Source organism: Drosophila suzukii, assembly GCF_043229965.1.
Source record: "Drosophila suzukii chromosome 2 unlocalized genomic scaffold, CBGP_Dsuzu_IsoJpt1.0 scf_2c, whole genome shotgun sequence".
Classification (NCBI taxonomy): Eukaryota; Metazoa; Arthropoda; class Insecta; order Diptera; family Drosophilidae; genus Drosophila; species Drosophila suzukii.
Genome location: NW_027255896.1, coordinates 34462271 through 34482385, shown reverse-complemented (window position 1 = coordinate 34482385; position 20115 = coordinate 34462271). Strand labels below are relative to the sequence as shown.

At 40.5% G+C, this 20115-nt stretch overlaps 1 protein-coding gene and 1 long non-coding RNA gene across 3 annotated transcripts in view; one reads left to right on the top strand and one right to left on the bottom strand.

Moving 5' to 3' along the window:
- Positions 1 to 20115, bottom strand: part of Marf1 (meiosis regulator and mRNA stability factor 1-like protein) — a 241210-nt gene that overhangs the window by 209115 nt on the left and 11980 nt on the right. The window lies entirely within an intron of this gene.
- On the top strand, positions 2406 to 3680 carry LOC139354061 (uncharacterized). The gene is made up of 3 exons (XR_011605159.1): positions 2406 to 2506; positions 3051 to 3205; positions 3314 to 3680. It is a non-coding gene; the product is annotated as an uncharacterized lncRNA (long non-coding RNA).

Sequence of the window (20115 nt, the reverse complement as noted above, 5' to 3'; positions counted from 1 at the left end):
AACAACACTTTCAGCTTGCCTAGAAACAACTAAATCTTGCAATGACAAAATATATATGCCACTGCTAAAATCGTTGCTTGCTGGCATTCTTATCAGCAGAACGAAAAAACAAACAAGGAAGAACGCTATAGTCGAGTACCTCGACTATCAGATACCCGTTACTCAAAGGGAAATGGAGATATGCAAGCAGCAAAGCGAAATTAAAATGCGCCACCTACCGGCGGTGAACAGATTTAAGCGTTATGGGCGTTAGAGTGGGCGTGGCAAAATTATTTTTGGATCAATCGATAGGTATTGACGACACCAATACATTTCAGTTAAAATTTTTTATCTAGCATGCAAAGTGTGGGCGTCACAGGTTTTCGCGGTTTGTGGGCGTTTAAGTGGGCGTGGCAAACTTTTTTTCTGGTCAATCGATAGGTATTGATGAGAGCAATACATTTCAGTTAAAATTTTCTATCTAGCATCAAAACTGTAGGAGTTACAGTTTTGGGCGGCTTGTGGGCGTTAGAGTGGGCGTGGCAGTCTACTGAAACAAACTTGCGCTGCGTAAGAAGCTCAGGAATCTGTACGCCAAATCTCAATAGCCTAGCTCTCATAGTTTCCGAGATCTCAGCGTTCATCCGGACAGACAGACGGACAGACGGACAGACGGACAGACGGACAGACGGACAGACGGACATGGCTAGATCGACTCGGCTAGTGATCCTGATCAAGAATATATATACTTTATGGGGTCGGAAACGCTTCCTTCTGCCTGTTACATACTTTCCGACGAATCTAGTATACCCTTTTACTCTACGAGTAACGGGTATAAACACAATTGACGAAATATTTTGCATATTAACAGTTATTGATTTGCTCTTCTCTTTTATCATAATTTTCAGTTCGAACAATGCACCGGTACTTAGATCAAGAGTCTGATAGTCAAATGAATACTATGACAAAATATATATGCCGACCAGTGTAGTGTGTGTGCTGTTTCGCCGTTTATATACGTCCCATTTATAATATTGCATTGCACACAAATGCTATTGACTTTTGTGGTATCAATTGTCTTATCGGAAGTGTTTATATTATATAAGGTTTTAATATTTTCCAAGTGAGTCCCAATAATGATCCCATTGATTGATTCTTATTAAAATATGTTGGATCAGTTGAAGCGAAAAGTTTTTGATTCCAAAGTGTTGTAGTTTGGAACTATGCTGCGTTAAACTCGCATATTCTCCCGACAAAAGTTCACTAATGTGGGATTGGTTTTTCTGATTTAAATGAAAAGTCCCACTAATTGTAATTTTATTATAATAGGTTTATAGTTTTACTTAAAGGAATAGTCATAAGTAATTCTGATTATAGTTTTAGGTATTTAATACACTGGTAGAAAAAACGCGTAGTGAAATCAAATATATTTTTATTTGATTTTTTTTACTTCCCTGCATAGTCATACTAAATATAAAAACCTTTCATTTAAATAAAAAACATATTTAAGCCTTATGTCAAATATGTAAACATTCAAATCAAAGTGATTTTTATTTAAAAACAAGTTAGTCACATTTAAACTCAATGTTGCCATCTTGGTTTTAACTATTATAAAAAGTAGTTAAATTCATAGTATATTTGAAGGTTTTTTATATTTCAAGTAAATACTTTTTCAATTTGTTCGGAATATTTACTCTTTTATTTTGAATATAGAACGTTTTCAAAATTTGTATTTGACTAAATAATTGTAAATTATAAATCAAATTACATAGGTATGTATATGTATTAAGTTTGTGACCCATATACACAACATAATTTAAGTTATTAGTAATTTTCAAAAGAAAAATATATAAAAATAAAATAATAAATAATATATAATATAATATAAAAATAAATAATAAAATAATATTTAAAGAAAAGGGTTTTAGTTACGGCTGCCCAACCACCGGCAGCCTCTTTCTATTTCCATGACAATTATCATAAGATTTGGCTTTGTAATTTACTATTAAAAGTACAAAAACATGCTTAGCCAAAGAAAAAATGTGCGTGCACTAAAACCAACGGCACAATGTGCATACTTACATACATTCAGACAAATTAGAGACAAATATGAACAAGCAAAACGGCAAACGCAAGCGTGTCTTCTTCTTCCATTCGCATTTGTACATTGGTGGCCAAGAAAATATGTATGTGCAGAAGCCATAAATATTTCTTGTGTACCGATGTTTTAACAATAAGATATGTTCTTATAATATATAAATATAATAAAATAAAATAAATAATACTAAATTGACATATACAAGTTATTAAACTTAAGGACTTATTTGTACATATTTTCTTATTTTCTTAACCATTACTTTGACCTCTATTGTAAAGTAACGGCACGCGACAGATTTTGTGCGTCCTCTTTGCACACATGCATACGTAAGCATGCCGTTCTCCTGATCGGATGTAAAAGTGATTAATAGAGCTCGGTAGACAAGTGTTCATTTAAGTGTAATAAAAAAGTGAAAAGTATAGAAAAAAGGTGAGTCAAATAAAAATACAATAATTACTTAGTACTAAGGCATGTGCATGTCCACGTTTTTTTTTGTCGCATTTTTCCTTTTTGAGTTTCTTCTTTGTTGTGCGCGTTATTATTTCGTGAAAATTTAGATAATACATTTAACGAAATAAACAAAGCTGAAAAGAAAATTACATTTAAAAACAATAAAATATATGCGATTGGGTAATAAACATGAAGTGGATAAAAAATACGCGAAAGAAATGAAGAATATGAAAGGAAATTAAAAGGAGTAGAATGCACGAGATGGAAAACACTAAAAAGGCGCAAAAAAGACGCTTTGCTGCCGTTGCATTCGGTTCTGTGGCGTCGCAGTCGTTTCATCTATTTCTTTATAATATTTTTTGGTTCTTTCACGTGATTTTTCTTTAAATCTAACTAATTTTGAAATTAAAAAAAAAATAAAAACGAAATAAATTTAAACAATATTTTTGTCTTATTTAAATCCCTTTATATAAAAACACCTACTCGAAACTTATTATAAAACTAATTAACTTTTTCTTTATAGATACAAATTTATTTCAACATATTGTACCCTGAGAAAGAAGCAATTTGATATATGGGACCCATTTAAGGAAAAGGTTTTTTGCTTTTACGAAGAGCAAATGCAAAACAAAAAGCAACTTAAACTATTAAAGACAGTTCAGAAAACTGTATCACTTGGTAAAGAATAATTTTTTTAAATTTATAAATTTTATCTTTTTATGATAAGCTTGACTTTTTCTAAATTATGTCATTACCAAAAATCTAATAACATATTCTTATTCACAGATTACAAGGACTACATTTACACCGTATTGCTCACATCTGTCATCTTAAATAATTCGTGGACCGTCATTAAAGGAACCAACAAGCGAAAGAAATTATCACTACTATGACTCGCAGGAAAGTTTTGTACGCACATGCAGGCGTACGAACGTGGCAAAAGAAAAAATGTGTGATTATAAAAAATATGTATAATAATGTATAATATGTATATGTATATATGTATCATATAAATTCTAAGAGTTACGTATTTATTTTTATGTATTTAAAACAAAAGTAATGATAACGTGTTAGCATGGTAAAAAATAGAGTTTAAGCAGAACAATTGTTTGATTATATGTTTACGTTTATTTTCAATAAAAACACATACTTATTTGGGTCTTTATTAAATATAAATCACGCTTGTTTTAAACTACAGATTGGTTTCTATTGAATATGCACCATATTAGTATGGCTTAAATACTATATTTAAATAAAAAATAAAGTACAGTTCTTTTAACGGGGATTATATTTAATTTAAATACAATTTGTATTTATATTAAAGTTCATCCCAGTCTGATTTAAATATGAGATTTATTTAATCCAAATAAAAATATGCTGAGTTTTAAGGCGGGCTATTATTATTTTAACTATAAAAACTATTCAAATGAAATATTCTATTTACTAGAACTAAATATGAAAATATTTAAAAGAAATATAAAAATATAATACTTTTTACTATGGAACATATTTAATTTAATTATTTTGTACTATTTTAACATATTTGATCAAAATTAAAAAATCGTTGAACTTACTACGAGATTATTCAAAAAATAATTAACAATTTAACGTTTTCGTTTTTACGATTTTCATGTTAGGTTCTAAGCCGCTGGGAAAAATAGTTGAAACGTTGGCGAAATAGTGACATTTACGATGTTTTTTCTACCAGTGTAGGGATTTTAACAGCGTTTTAAGATTATTAGTCGCGTCGTTCTTTTGCTTCGTATACATTTCACGTCTTTCTTCTTCGTCTCTCTCGTTCTAAGTGCTTGTACAAGACTTCCTTTTTCACCACGCCCATAATTAGTAGTGCTGTTCATCTGTGTTGGGTTCGGCTGACAAGGATGCCAGACCTATTCCCACAACTCGGCCATCCTTCTAAACATTCGTCCCGAATGTATCGTCGTCGTCCTCGGAGGATATTTTCATCCATGGCTTAATATATACAGCGCAAGAGGTAGTGTATCTTGGTCCGTCCGTAGTTAGCGATTTCTTTACAACATCGTAAGTGTCCTTCGGCTTGACTTTTGTAACGCGGTAGGGACCCAAGTACTTAGGCTTTAGCTTAAGTCCACCACCAAGTTACGTGCGTTTGATAGCGACAATATCGCCAAGTTTGTATGTTGCTACGTCTAGGTTGTATGAGGTCTGAGGTTGTATGAGTGCTTGTTATCATTCTGCATAGCCAGAATCTGTTGCTTTGCAGCTTTGCGGATCTCGTCTCGATTGTCCTGAAACATTTGTATTAATTCTTGCTCAATCATTTCCTTTAACTGGACGTCTGTTTTAGTGCGCATCTTGATGCCTACAAGAAGTTCGAATGGAGTTGTGTGTGTACTTCTGCAGTACGTCGAATTAATTGTCTGCTGCACCTGGTTTACGAACCTATACCACTTGCTGGGATCATCTATTGACAGTTTGGACAGTATCGACTTGACCGTTTGCTCTCGGAACTCCAGTTGTTACTGCATGAAGTTCAATGCCCTCGTTCTCACAATACTTCTTAAACTCGTCTGAAGTGAACGCTGTGGCTCGATCGGATATTATTTGAGCAGGATTTCCAAATATTGCGCTCTGAGCCTCTAGTCTAGTGATGACGTCCTTAGAGGATGTTGATTTCGTAGGGTATAGCCAACAAAATTTGGTGAATCCGTCAATGACAGCAAGAATGTGCTTGTACGCCTTGTGAGTTGATTCGAGAGGACCCAAAAAATCGATGTGAAAGGTTTGAAGTGGCTCCGCTTCCTTGGGCAATGGGTGCAACTCTCCTTCTTTTTTCCCAAGCTTGCGGTGGATACGATACACGGAACGCAGCATTTAATCTGTCTTTGGATCTTGTCTTCAAGTTTAGGAATGTAATATTTCTTTTCGATGATCTCTTTGGTTTTCTTTACAGAAAAATTTCATTTTTCATGAGCCTGTCGAATGATTTCACGTTGAAGGATCTGTGGTACAACCATAAGCTCGTCGTCGTTCACCAACTTGTACAGCAATCCAGATCGTAAAAAAAAATTGTTGTGGATAGATTTTTCAGCAAGGATGTATATTATGGCTTTTAATTCCTCGTCCTGCGATTGAACACACTTCAATTTGCTGTGCAAACTATCGTCGGAGATCATCATTACAGGGTAACGTATGCGTTCGACTTTAAAGTCAAACTCCTGAAGTTCGAGGATCCAACGTGCGACTCTAGTGCAGACTTCTCTTTTCTCAATCGTCTTCGTGAAAGCATTGCAATCGCTGATCAGCTTGAAATGCATACCCAACAGGTATATTCGGAATTTTCGGAAAGCTTCTACCACTGCCAGGATCTCCAACTCGTAGCTAGAAAACTTTCTTTCTGCGTCTGTAGTTTTCTTACTCATGTAGTACACTGGATGAATCTGGTTATCCTTAGGAGATTTTTGGAGTAATACTGCCCCAAAACCATCAATCGAAGCATCTGTATGAAGTTCTGTTTCGTGCTGTGGATGAAAAATTTTGAGCACAGGTTTTTGGGTAATCAAACTCTTAAGCTTGTTAAAGGCGTCAATCTCTCTGTCAGAAAAACAAAACTTGGCGTCATGCTTCATAAGGTCGGTCAAAGGCTTGGCGATGATCGAAAAGCTCAGGATGAATTTGCGAAAATATCCAACCTGACCCAGAAAGCTTTGTAATTGCTTCTGGTTTGTCGGTGGAGGAAACTTCGTCACAGCTTTCACAACGATTGACGACTGTCTTGAGATTGGCTACTGCTTCGCCTTCGTCTGCAGCTGGGACTATGATATCGTCGACGTAGGGAATCGCAATACCAAAACGGGTCATGTCTCGGAAAGTGGAGTTAACGTGTCTTTGAAATACGCCTGGAGAATTCGTGAGGCCAAAAGGGGCTTTCAGGAACTGGTACTGGCCGTTGTGAATTACAAAGGATGTGAACTTGCGGCTTTCTTCGTCGACATTGACGTAGAAAAATCCGTTTTTGAGGTCCAGCGTGCTGAATACATGGGCATCTTGCAGACGGTCTAATTGGTCTTCGATCAAGGGAAGGGGAAACATATCTCGTACTATTACCTTGTTAATCCTTTTGTAGTCAATGCAGAGTCGAGGTGTGTTATCGCGTTTCTTGACCAGGACGACCGGACTGCTGTACTCGGACTCAGAATGCTCGATGATTCCGTCCTTGAGACATTGCTCGATTTGATCGTCTATAATGCACCGCTCGGAAAACGCGAATCTACGCGGGCGCGAATGTACGGGAGTGTCGTCCTTTAAAACGATACGCATTGAAACGTTTGTTGATTTTGTACTCGTCGGTTTATAGTTCTTAATCAGATCGTAAACTTCGCGTTTTGCCTCCGTTGTCCCACTCTCGTCAATGTTTATGTTTAAATTTTCGGCGCTTTCGACGTTGATTTTCATTAGCGCACCTAATTCAGTTTCGGCATGCTTTTCCTGGCTTTGTATTTTTATTCCGTCACGATTTATTATTATTTCAGCGTTGTTACAAAATTCAGTAACAATGCGATTACAGCGAATGCTGCTATATCTTCTAAAATACCCAAAAATGTCCGTAAAATATAAACCTGCAAGAGACATATTAGTTGCAGACTGTTTATCTCGAGCTCAACTACCGGATGAATCAGACATCCCGGAACTGGCCAATGTAATTCATATAATAAGCCAAGCAGCCTGTTTCTCGCAATTACGAATGCTATCTTAGGGAATTTGAATTTGTTAAAAATGGGTGGCCATCATTCCATATGTTAGGGCGGTGCGGCTTGATCGATTAAATAGTTGAAGCCCCAATATCGAGTGGTACCCAAAAAAACACGGGAGTACTTTTGGGGTTTTTACGCGACGTGCGTAGGTGTTTATTCGTACACTTTGAAACATGAACTGCTTAAGCCTAACTTAACTTAAGCGCTCCAGAGCAGAGCGGAGACTTGGGGGAGAGATGGAGAGGGAGAGCGGACGGCAGTGCGAGCGCGCCGTATATAGAAATCTGCATAAAACTGCCGCTCGACACTGTCTCCTGAAATTAAACGCCCTTTTGGCGTGAACATTCTCCCCCCCCCCCCTTGCGAGGACACCCGTAGCAAGAACCTCAGGATAGTAGGCTCAGGAATATGTTGGAAGTGTAGATCGGTCGTCCGTATGTAGGAGAGTGTGGTGGGCCTTTCCACACTTGTGGCAGTGATGACCACTGCGGCAGGAGTCCTTGGAATGATTGTGAGCCAAGCAATTGGAGCAGTACTTCTGGATATGTACTTCCTGAAGCCGATTCTGGGTGCTTAGCCGTAGAAAGTGGTGGCACTTCCGTAGAGGATGGATCTTTTGGCAGACTCGGCATTAGTAGGACTTAATACCTCGAGTACGTCTGCCATCCAAGGCGGGATATGGAACCCAATATTCGGATGGAGTATTCTTAGGAGGGACTTTTTGTACGGAAACTTGCGCTGAATAGGACGAAATTATGTGTGGAACCGAGGCGGATACTGGCCTTGGAGGGTCGGATGGAATCGTCGGAGTAGTAGGGCCGCTGTTTCGATGCAGCAATGTGTGATGCCGATCTTGGCAAGTGAGACAGTTGTGAGCGCTTGTGCAATCTTGGAATTGATGGCTACTTGCAAAGCAATTGGAGCACAACTGCTTCCTTTGGATATAGGCTAGGCGATCGTCTACCGTCATTTGTAGGAAGCGTGGACATATACGTACGGGGTGGTTCTTCTTCGAACACAGATCGCAGCCTTTGGGTATCGGAACTAGCCTTGTGTTGAAGGAATTTATTTTTGGAAATTCTGCCTCTCGATTTGTGTCTTTGGACTGGACGTGGTGGAAATTGGAAGATCGGAAGCTATCGACGGCCTCAAGAGTTAGATGGCGCTCCGTCAAATATGCATCAAGCTCAAGCCACGTAGAAATTTCGGCTTTATTTTGGATGGATTGCTCCCATAATGAGAGAGTGAGCTTTGGTAGTTTTGTCGAGCACATATAAACCAGGATAGGGTCCCAATTCTCAATATTAACAGCGGAAAATTTTAAGGAAGTTAAGCAACCTTGAAAAGTGCGCTGAAGTTCTTTTAAGGCTGCTCCCGACTCCTGTGCTATGGATTGCACATTGAAAAGTGTTTTTAGGTGACTGTTCACCTGCAATCGCTTATTTTCGAAACGCTCAGTTAGGTTATTCCAGGCTGAGCGAAAGCCATCATTGGTGAGTGGGGATCTTGAAACTATGGAATGAGCTTCGCCACTTGTTTTTTAATTTAAGTGGAGTAATTTTTCAACGGGCGTTAGACTCGGATTGTCTATGTATATTGCCGTGAAAAGGTCCCGGAAAGTCGGCCAGCGAAGATAATCGCCAGAGAAAACCTCTGTGTCGATAGGAGGGAGCCGACAGCCATAAGACGTGAAATTTTGGGACGGAGTTACTGGAGCTTGAGGTATTTGGGAGGAGCCCTTTTGGATTTGTTCCAAATCCAAATATTTGCGCGGCAAATATTTCGTAAGTGGAGTACGTTTGGTAATACTTGGACTTTAGTATGGATTTTGTGTCTGCGGCGCTCTCGCCTGCAGCTATAATGCAGTCGGAGCATATGTCGTATGCTGCCTTTACCGTTTGCCACAAGGAATTGAGGTGATCGCGACGGATTTTGCAGGCGGATAACGTTGGTGTAGGAGCACCTGGAGCGTTCACAGTGGCCTCAAAGTGGATCAGACAGTCAGCTGTGGCCATAAATCGGGTTAAAGCGGATTTTACTGATGTTGCCATGACGTTAAATAATTTAGAATTTTACTTCAGATGTAAGGAAACGGATTGGAATCAAATTGGAATTTAGGAACCAATTAAGATTGTAAATATATACGGTCACACTGTCGGATAGGCAATAAATATTTATTATATCGGATGGTCGTACTGATGTAAGGAATTACGAACATTAATATTGTTTGTTTGAAAGGAACACTTTTTGTGAGCTCTTGACCCACTGTGCACTGGCGATATACGGTATACGTATGTATGTACACTGTACGTATGTATATATGTGGGGTGCGAATAGCAGAATAACGTTGCGGGAATGGGAAAGACTTCGCTTATGTTTGTATGTCGGTGCGTTTGTTTGTCACCTGCACAACTAAATTGCAAACGATTTGCTGGAGTAAATTTGTGGATATTGTCACTTTGTTTTTAATTTTAGAAATAGTTTAGCCGTATTTGTAGGTCGAGAAAAGTAGTTGGAGTGGACTGTATTAGAAAAAAGTAGTTCGCGTGGACTGTATTAGATTGTTTTTGTAAATATACACATGCAGCTGGAACACAGTAAAAAATAATGAGTGCAAATCTTAAGTACAATCTTTATGATCGGGAATTTTTTACTGTGCCTGAGTTATATTTTGCACACAATTGGAATTGAAAATATATTTGAGAAATATTTTTGTTGAATAGTAGCACTGAAATATCTTCTGGAATTGTTTCAAGTGTACAATTGTGGGCAAAGGAAACTGGAATATTGTCGGGCACAAGTAACGGAATAGAAATACATATATTAAATGCCGTTGCGTCGGATTAATCACTTTTGGATTTAGACAATATATCATACAAAAAGTTAGTCTAAATAGGGTTCGAAAAACTGGCTGTATGACCGGCAATTATAGTAAGCGGAACTTATCTGGAGTGTTTTAAGCCTGCTGGGTCAAAATCAAAGGAAACTCCAGGAGAGGAAAGTCCAAAGATTTTGAAATCCGGCTCGATGGACCAAAATGTTGGGGCGGTGCGGCTTGATCGATTAAATAGTTGAAGCCCCAATATCGAGTGGTACCCAAAAAAACACGGGAGTACTTTTGGGGTTTTTACGCGACGTGCGTAGGTGTTTATTCGTACACTTTGAAACATGAACTGCTTAAGCCTAACTTAACTTAAGCGCTCCAGAGCAGAGCGGAGACTTAGGGGAGAGATGGAGAGGGAGAGCGGACGGCAGTGCGAGCGCGCGAGATATAGAAATCTGGATAAAACTGCCGCTCGACACTGTCTCCTGAAATTAAACGCCCTTTTGGCGTGAACACCATAAATTAAACCAATTTTGTCAAAACTTCTATAAATTCAAATCATAATTACACTTTGAAAACGGTCTTCTATTTCGTGCTGGTAGGCTGGTGATCCCGTCCAAGTTACAGAAATCAATCTCAAACCAAGTTCATGAGTCCCATTTAGGTGTGGAGAAAACCTTAGCTCGAACACGAAAACTTTACTACTGGCCAGACATGAGCGTACAAATTAAGGAATTGGTGCACTCTTGAGAGGTATGTGAAAAGTTCAGAAGAAACAATCAAAAGGAACCGCTAATAGTTGATGAAACACCAGAATATCCATTTCATATGGCAGGAATGGATATTTTTGATTACAGGGGAAACAATTTTTTGTCAATCTTTGATGCATATTCTAATTTCTTGATTGTTAGTCGGCTAAAAGGGAAATCAGTTGCAAATGTCATTGAAGAACTAAGAAAAACATTTGATAATTATGGGTACCCATCAAAGCTCAAATGTGATAACAATTCTTTTAATTCATTTTCGTTTAGAAACTTTGCTAATGAATGTAATACATTATTGCAGTTTTCGAGTCCTAGGTACCCACAAAGCAACGGACTAGCAGAAAAAGGGGTGGCGATTGCGAAGAATATTTTAAAACGTTGCTCTAAAGCAACTGATTACCAGTATAGAATCCTTGAGTACAATGCTACTCCCGTAGCTAGTTTAGGTCTTGCTCCATGCGAACTGTTCTTTGGACGAATGTGTAAGACAAAAATGCCAATTAAGAAATCGGAGCTGTTGAGAAATCACATTGAGGAGGAAAAGATTATTAAAAGATTCGGTCATAAAAAGGCGAAACAAAAGGCCTATTATAATATGCACTCAAAAACTCTGCGTCCATTAAATATAGGAGATAAAGTCCAATTTAGAAAAAATGCCAATGAATGGGAATATGGAATCATAAAACAAAAAGTAAATGAAAGATCGTACATTATAAAAGATTACTTCAATAATTTTTTTAGAAGAAATAGAAGACTCATTAATAAGACACAAAACGGCAATAATATTTATTAGAATAATGAAACTGTTAATATGTATGATAATGAAACTATTAATATATATGACAATGAAATTGTTAATTTAAGTGAAAATGGAACGGTTAACTTAAGAAAAAACGAACCAGAAGAAACTGAAAAAAGCAATGAAGAGACTGTTAATATAAGCGAAGAACCAGTAGTCGAAGAAACTGAAAATTTTGATCTAAATCAAACTGACAATGTTAACATAGAAGAAAACATAGATCCCTTAAGTAATAGCACCTTTGTAAATTTAAGTAACAGTGGACTATGAAACCCCTGGAAGTTTCAGTTCAGAAGAAGAGGTAGAACCAACAGTATCACGATCAGGAAGAACTATAAGACCACCCAAAAGATATAGTTGGGATTAAAGTTGTTAAATTAAAAAAAAAAAAAAAGAAAGCGTGTAATAATAGTGAGAATGCAGTATTCTCATAATTAGGTAGTAAGGTTAATAATGTATAAGCTCATATTGAATGTCCGTATGTTCGTTAGAGACGGTCACACTGGACAAGCTCTTCCGTTTCAAAAAGTGGCATCAATAAAGACACGCTTCAATACACGTCTTACAAAATCATTAATAATCTGCATATCAACGATTATTACACCTAACACAACTTACACATCTAGAAAGTCAGATGAGACAACAAGAAAATTTTCTTCAAACACTTGATCGTCAACTTCGAATTCTTCTGTAAAAGAACCAAATGGTTTTACATGGTTGTTGTTCCCGAAACCGACAAGAAAAATGTTCACAGCACACAGTATTGGCTTGTTCAAGCTTAGGTACGTTGTTTCGCTTACAATGTTGTATTTGCTGCCAGTGTCAATAAGGGCTGTGTACTTGTTGCTTTTCATATAAATGTCTTATCACATCGAAAGTTTGTCAGCGGATACTTTGCGCGTATTTTTCGGAGTTTCAACCGTTCCTATCTTGCCTGTGGGGCAGTCCTTCGATATGTGTCCAAAATTGTTACAGTTAAAGCACTTTCGACCACTGTTTCGATTGGGGCACTGATTTGATGTATGGCCACCGGCACCACAGTTGAAGCAATGCACCTTTATTTGCATTGACACTTCCTTATGACCCGCACTTTCTTTACCTATCGGGTATTTTGACTTGTCTTCGTAAACTTTAGGCTTTCCGGATTTTTCGCGAATTTTTTCGTAGCACTTCAATTTATCCTTGAACTCCTTTAAGTCTTTGGCATCGTACAAAATTTATTTGTTAACACTTAAATCATTGATTCCGTCAATCACATATTGCATAAGTGCACAGTTGTCTACACTGCCACGAGAAGCAATTTCATTCATTTTCAGCAGATATTCTTGAACACTTTCATTGTTTTTGATTTTTCTTTCGGATAGCAACTTATGTAATTGAGCACTATTTATTTCGGCTTTGAACTCTTTTATCAACGCGCTTTTTAACATTTGCCAATTTTTGATACCACGCTCACTCATAATAAAGACTTTAGCGAGACCTTTTAGAGAACGTTTCGCGAAATGAGAAAATGAGAAGCCATGACCTCGAAATCGGAAATCCAAACCTCTACTGCAAGGGTGTCATCTCCACTGAACGGACGAATAGAGTCTTCTACATCGCGGAAGTTTACAGAAAAACGCGGCGAATTCACAGCGAAACTTTGTACAGAGGCGGAATCGTTATTGTTGGACACCACTGTGCCAGCCCGTGCCTTGTTCAGTTTTTTCTGCTTCTCCGTATTGCTTCGCACAGAGCTAAACTCGTCGTCGTCACCGTTAGAACTTTTCTCGTCGTTATCTTCGTCATTTTCTTCTCGTTCGTCTACTTCGTCATCTTCGGAGTCCTCTTCATCTGCATCTTCCAGCAGTTTTCCTGCGCGCAAATTGCGGAAAATGTGTAGCATGAGATCACTTTTGTCATGTTGCAAGCCCAAAATGTTGCAAATTATGGCAAGGTCGCTGTTTGACAAATTTTGCGCAACGTAAGACACCTTCTGGTTGAAAAGCTCATCAGTTTCCAAAAAGTCAAACCCGTCGAAACCCCGTAGTCGCTTTCGGTTATGCCGATCGCCGTCATTTTCGTAGACAAACTTGTGCAGCAAGTCAACGTTCTTCTTTTTTTCAGATTTTAGTGCCTGTAAAACTGAATCAAAATCAGCTAGACTGGACATGTTTGCAGAAACAGTTCTTGGAAATGTTCGCTCGTACTCGTTGCTCTTCTTTACACTCGTATTCGCCGTTCTCACTCACGTTCTCTACCCGTCGTTTATATACACATACGCGTCGTTATATATGTATATGGTGGTTGTAGCGTCGTTTTCACACACTCGTACGTCGTTTTGTAAGTTTTTCCTCGTTTTCCACAGTTTTCGTCGTTTTAAATCTTTTCTTAGGCACACTTTTCGTCGTTTTACTTTTCACTTTTCACGTAGGTTGAGCCCCCATATTTGTGGGATTGGTTTTTCTGATTTAAATGAAAAGTCCCACTAATTGTAATTTTATTATAATGGGTTTATAGTTTTATTTAAAGGAATAGTGATAAGTAATTCTGATTATAGTTTTAGGTATTTAATAGGGATTTTAACAGCGTTTTAAGATTATTAGTCGCGTCGTTCTTTTGCTTCGTATATATTTCACGTCTTTCTACTTCCTCTCTCTCGTTCTAAGTGCTTGTACAAGACTTCCTTTTTCACCACGCCCATAATTAGTAGTGCTGTTCATCTGTGGTGGGTTCGGCTGACAAGGATGCCAGACCTATTCCCACACTAATATCACTGATTTCATAAGAACCTACAGGGATTTTTATCACATGTTTACCAATATGAAATAGATTATTTTCTACGTCGACGTTTGGAATGGAATGGTAAGTGTCCAGACTGAGTAGCCAGCACTGATAGTTCCGGTCAAGTTTATTTGGAAGAAAATAATCTGCAACATGTACTGACGTATTGCCTGTTAGTGTTAATGTAATCGACATCTTAACGGTTCGGGAGGGAATGAAATGTTATTAGGCTTTACACATACACATATATGAGCCGTTCTTTTTGTAAAAAAAGCTAGTTTTCAAAAAGTACCCTCTGTTTGCAAATCTATATCTCAATCTGTAGTTATCTGATTGATAGATTGCGATCGTCTCCATTTGTGCCCCCAACACGTGCTCTCACACCGACAGAGCACAGTCATCAATACCAACACACGCGGTCGGCTGACAGAGCTCCTACACACACACACACACACGGGTGCTGCAAGAAGGCCCGTTATAATTTCGCAACCAAGGAAAACCTCCTACTCAAAGCGGAATCGGAAAACAGTACAGCCTGCGCTCACGCCATAGTCAACGTTACGTAAATTCAGGCGTAAGCAAAAGGGAACGATCACGTGAGTACGGGTGCTTTTTTTGATTTATCAAGCAGAGCTAGCTAGGTTCAAAACAATTTGGTAAAAATTCCCACGAAGCTGATGATCCGGCCATAGCAGGTTTTGTTACACTTCAAAAGGAGCGTCTTCAAAGTCTAACACGTCTGCAGCAGAACTATAAGAAGGATTTCGCGTCTCGAAAAACTGAAAGCTATTATATGAAGCGCCTGCAGCAAATCGAGAGTTTAAATGCGGCTTTTGAGACCACCCATCAAGTAATCATCTGCACCGAGAGATATGCCAAGACGGACTATCACACCAAGAAGATCGCCGTCAGTTTTGAGGATCTGTACATGGAAACCTATTGCCTTGTAGCTGAAAGCCAACGAATAAAGTTCCCAGTGACGCCGTCCTCAGCCTCTGCACCAACCGCCGTATCGACGGTTGCCGACGCACGTGTCCACAACTGCCAGTGCCCAAGTTTAGCGGAAACTGCGTGGACTGGCCAGGATATTATGACGCGTTCACTCGGTTAATCCATCAAAATGAGCGGCTGGACAATATTCAACGGTTTCATTTCCTCAAGGAATCTCTGCCAGCTGGTCGAGATTGCAATATTCGTCAAATTCCTTTGACGACCGCTAACTATACGGTGGCATGGGACACACGAATTCAGCGCTATAACAATCCACGCGTGGTCTTCTCCAATCACATGAACATGTTGTACCAGTTGCCAAGCCTAAGCAAGGAGAAGCCCGATGATATTCGATCTATGATCAGTGCAGTCAACGTCTGCGCAGCCGCCTGTAACACCCTCAACGCGTCGCTGCAGGACGGGGATCACTGGCTCGCCCATTATTTGACGGCAAAATTACCGAAAGAAACGCACTCCGCCTGGGAACATCATCTCGGCAGTCAAACCTACATTTCCTCGTACAAGGATCTCGAACAGTTTCTGAACAACCGGTTAATCACCCTGGACGCCATTGAAAATAGAAACTGTTCGGACACCAACAAATCTGGAACGCAAGGAGGTCGTGAGTAAGTCAAACCTATGCCTCAACTGCCTGAGCAAATCGCACATGCTTGCCCGCTGTTCAAGTGTAAAGAATTGCTACCACTGTGGACAACGCCACCATTCTCTACTTCATCCGACAGCGGCGCCAAGCATCACTCAAGCATCCCAACCTTACTCGCCTACCGTATCATCCAGTCCACCACATAGCGCTTCGGTTATAAACACCGACACCTCAACAGTTAGCCCCCTTGCTAATCTAAACCTCCAATGTTATTCTTCCATAGCCTCCCATGCAACGCGACAGAATATCCTGTTAGCTACCGCACGGATTATTGTCTGCCACCCCCAGAGCGGCGCTCAAGCATCAATAACTGCCCTCATCGATCAGGGGTCGGAAGCTAAAATAATCTCAGAGCATACCGTCCAAGCTCTCCAACTTCCACGATGCAAAATCAGCGCTTCGATCGCCGGCGTCGGCCAAACTACTGGTCAACGGTGCAACTTTACGGCAAGATGCTGCATCCGAACGTCGCTAAACCCAACGTTCAATCTAGAGGTCGACTCTGCGAACGTTCTGAACTCGCTGACCTCACCTCTACCAAACCAATCGTTTTCGCCTCCAAATTGGAAACACATCAACGGACTCCAGCTCTCGGATCCTCTGTACTATCGTTTGAAGCGCATAGATCTCATCATGGCGAGTCTTATCCTTCTGGGAACCCGAATCGGAAATTCAGACGAACCTATTGCACAAAATTCTCACCTAGGTTGGATGATACTCGGAAAGTTCCAGGATTCAATCCACACATTTAATAATCGCTGTCATCAAACCGCCCTAGATACGGAATCGCTCTGACGAAGAGCGGTGGTGTGAGTCCTTCTTTAAGGAAACGCACACACGTCAACCAAACGGTAGTTTTATGGTAAGACTACCTTTCAAATGGCATTTCGATCCCACAATGGCCCTAGGATAATCGCATCAAGTTGCTTTAAACAGGTTTCTTCAATTAGAGCGGCGTTATCAACGGGATCCAGACAAATGCATTCGCTACAAGGAGGGAATCGAAGAATATTTTGAATTGGGACAAATCACACCGGCAGTCTCTAGTGAGAGATCAACAGTCAGTACTTCCACAAAACCTTGTCGGGTTGATCACGATGTATATAAAGAAGACAGTCTCACCACCAAACAGCGCATTGTATTCGACGCAACGGCAAAGACCTCAAACGGTCGATCTCTAAACGATGTATTATTCGTGGGACCCACTCTACAAAATGATCTCCCTGCAGTGTTGCTGAATTGGAGACAGTACCGACACGCAGTACCAGCGGATTTGATGGCGGGCGGCGGATGGAAACATCAAGGAATATTGTCTGTCAACTGTAACTTTCGGTACCGCTTCTGCACCATTCACCGCCATCAGAGTCGTTCGTCAACTTTCAGAAGATGAACGCGAAAACTATCCACTGGCGGAAGAGGTTCTAAAGCACGAAATCTACGTCGACGATATTCTTTCTGGTGATCACACTATTTCAGCAGCACAAAACAAGAGCTTACAAGTCCAGAACGCTCTAAAATCCGCAAATATGGAACTGAGAAAATGGTCTAGCAACGACATAGCGCTCCTAGACAGCACTCCTTTATCAAACCGATGAAATCAAACTTCACGAAGCTGGGACAGCTCTGATACAGTCAAAACCTTAGGAACGCATTGGTTACCTAACCAAGACTGTTTCACCTACAAATTGCAAGCGAGAATTCCGAAGAGTTCAACCAAAAGAGAAATACTTCCGAGCATCGCCAGACTTTTCAACCCCTTAGGATTAATCGCTCCTATTCTCATTTCAGCAAAATTAATTTTAAAGGAAGTCACAATGGCACACCTACATTCCGAGAACGATCGCAAGCACTTAGGGTGGGACGACCCAGTGCCCATTTCCATCGCTAACAAATGGAAAAGGTTCCGTGTCAATCTGGAGGACATCAGCAAAATCCGAATACCTCGCAGAGAACGGTATTCGCCAGACTTTAGCCATGATATCCAGTTGCACGCTTTCTGCGACGGGTCCACTCACGCCTACGCAGCGGCGGTTTACATGCGCATTCCCCAACCGGATTCATCGTTTTATACTACTCTCATCACTGCAAAATCCAAAATCTCTCCCACGAAACCCCTCACGATCCCGAGGACGGCGCTGTACTGGCAACCAAACTAACTAAATGGGTAGTAGCAAACAATCGTTGGAAAAACGCTCAAATCTCCGTTACATACTGGACGGACGCCACTATCGTTCTCCAGTGGATCAAAGGAGATGTTACTAGATGGAAAACGTTCGTCGCCAATCGCGTTGCCTACATTCTGGACCACAGGGATTCAAACCAATGGAGACATGTTCCCACGGCGGATAATCCAGCAGACAGCGCCACGAGAGGACTATCCCCAGCAGAAATCTCCATCTTTGATCTCTGGTGGCAAGGACCTTCATGGTTGAGGCAACACTCCAGTGAGTGGCCGGACACAGATGTACCGAACATAAAGTTTGATGAGCAGTCCCTAGAAGCAAAATCTTTGCAAATTCGTTTGCACACCACCCAAGTAGAATTTAATCTCATTGAGCGGTTTTCAACTTACACCAAACTCGTTCAAGTCATATAATACATACTGCGCTTTTGTCACAACGCTCAATCGAAGAAAACCAGATCTTACAGTCAGCTGTCGCCAGAGGAACTGGACAATGCACTTCGCTGCGTCGTGAAAATAGTACAAGCCGAAGCCTTTCAATCCGACATGCACGCGATCCTCGCAGAAAACCCTCTGCCTCCGAAGAGCATCCTAAGAAATCTCACTCCCTTTCTTGACGACGGCATCTTACGCGTTCGCGTTCGTCTCAAACATTCCAACCTTTCTTTCGATCGCAAACATCCAATCATCTTACCGCAGCGTCATTTCATTACAGAGCTGGTAATTCAGAACTCCCAACAAGCTACCCTGCATGGCGGCGCTCATCTTACTCTAGCCCACACGAGGTACAAGTTCTGGATTCCAAATGGAAGACAAGCCGTCCGAACAATCATTCGAAAATGCATCACGTGCTTCCGCGCGTCACCTAGCATCGGAAGTCAATTGATGGGCGACCTGCCGGTACACAGGGTCAACCCACAGAACTGCCCATTCATTGCGACCGGCGTCGATTATACCGGGGCAATCGAAATCAAGGCAGCACGGCTTCGTGAAACAAGTACTTACAAGGGATACATCGCTATTTTCGTCTGCTTGGCTACGAAGGCAGTTCACCTAGAAGCGGTTACCGGACTCTCATCGGAACACTTCCTACTAGCTTATTCTCCTTTTACTGGTCGCCGAGGACCAGTTCAACATATGTATAGCGACAACGGAACAATTTTCGTTGGCGCCAATAAATTATTAGCAAGCGCACCACAGGCGGATCGCGACCACGCTACGTGCCCTACATGGCATTTCACTCTGCCATACTCCCCCAATTTCGGAGGCCTTTTGGAGGCCGGGGTCAAGTCCGTCAAGCATCACCTAAAAAGGATTGTCGGAAGTCACAAGCAAACTTATGAGGAACTCGCAACGCTGCTCATCAGGATTGAAGCTTGCCTAAACTCTCGGCCACTTTGTCCGCTAACAGCTGATCCAGACGACTTAGAAGCTCTCACGCCGGCACATTTTTTCATTGGTGGCACCCTGCTCGCACCTGTCCATTGTCGCCCTCAAAACTCGTCGTTCCGTGAGCAATTTCTGTCTCATCAAAATTTGATCCGTCAGTTTTGGACGCAATGGAGCCGAGATTGGCTGTCCCATCTTCAAACTCGTTCAAAATGGTGTCAGGAAAAGGAGAATTTTGAGATCAATGAATTAGTACTCCTCAAGGACGATCAAATGCCTCCATCGCAATGGACGCTCGGTAGAATTACCAGTCTCCATCCTGGAGAGGATTCACTCGTTCGAGTTGTAACACTGAAAACAAAATCAGGCAGTCAAAAACGCTCCATCTCCAAGCTTTGGCGCCTGCCGATCTCATGTTAATATAAACCAGCTGCTGCTCCCTTGATAATCAATTGCATCCGTATGTCATTTCTCTTT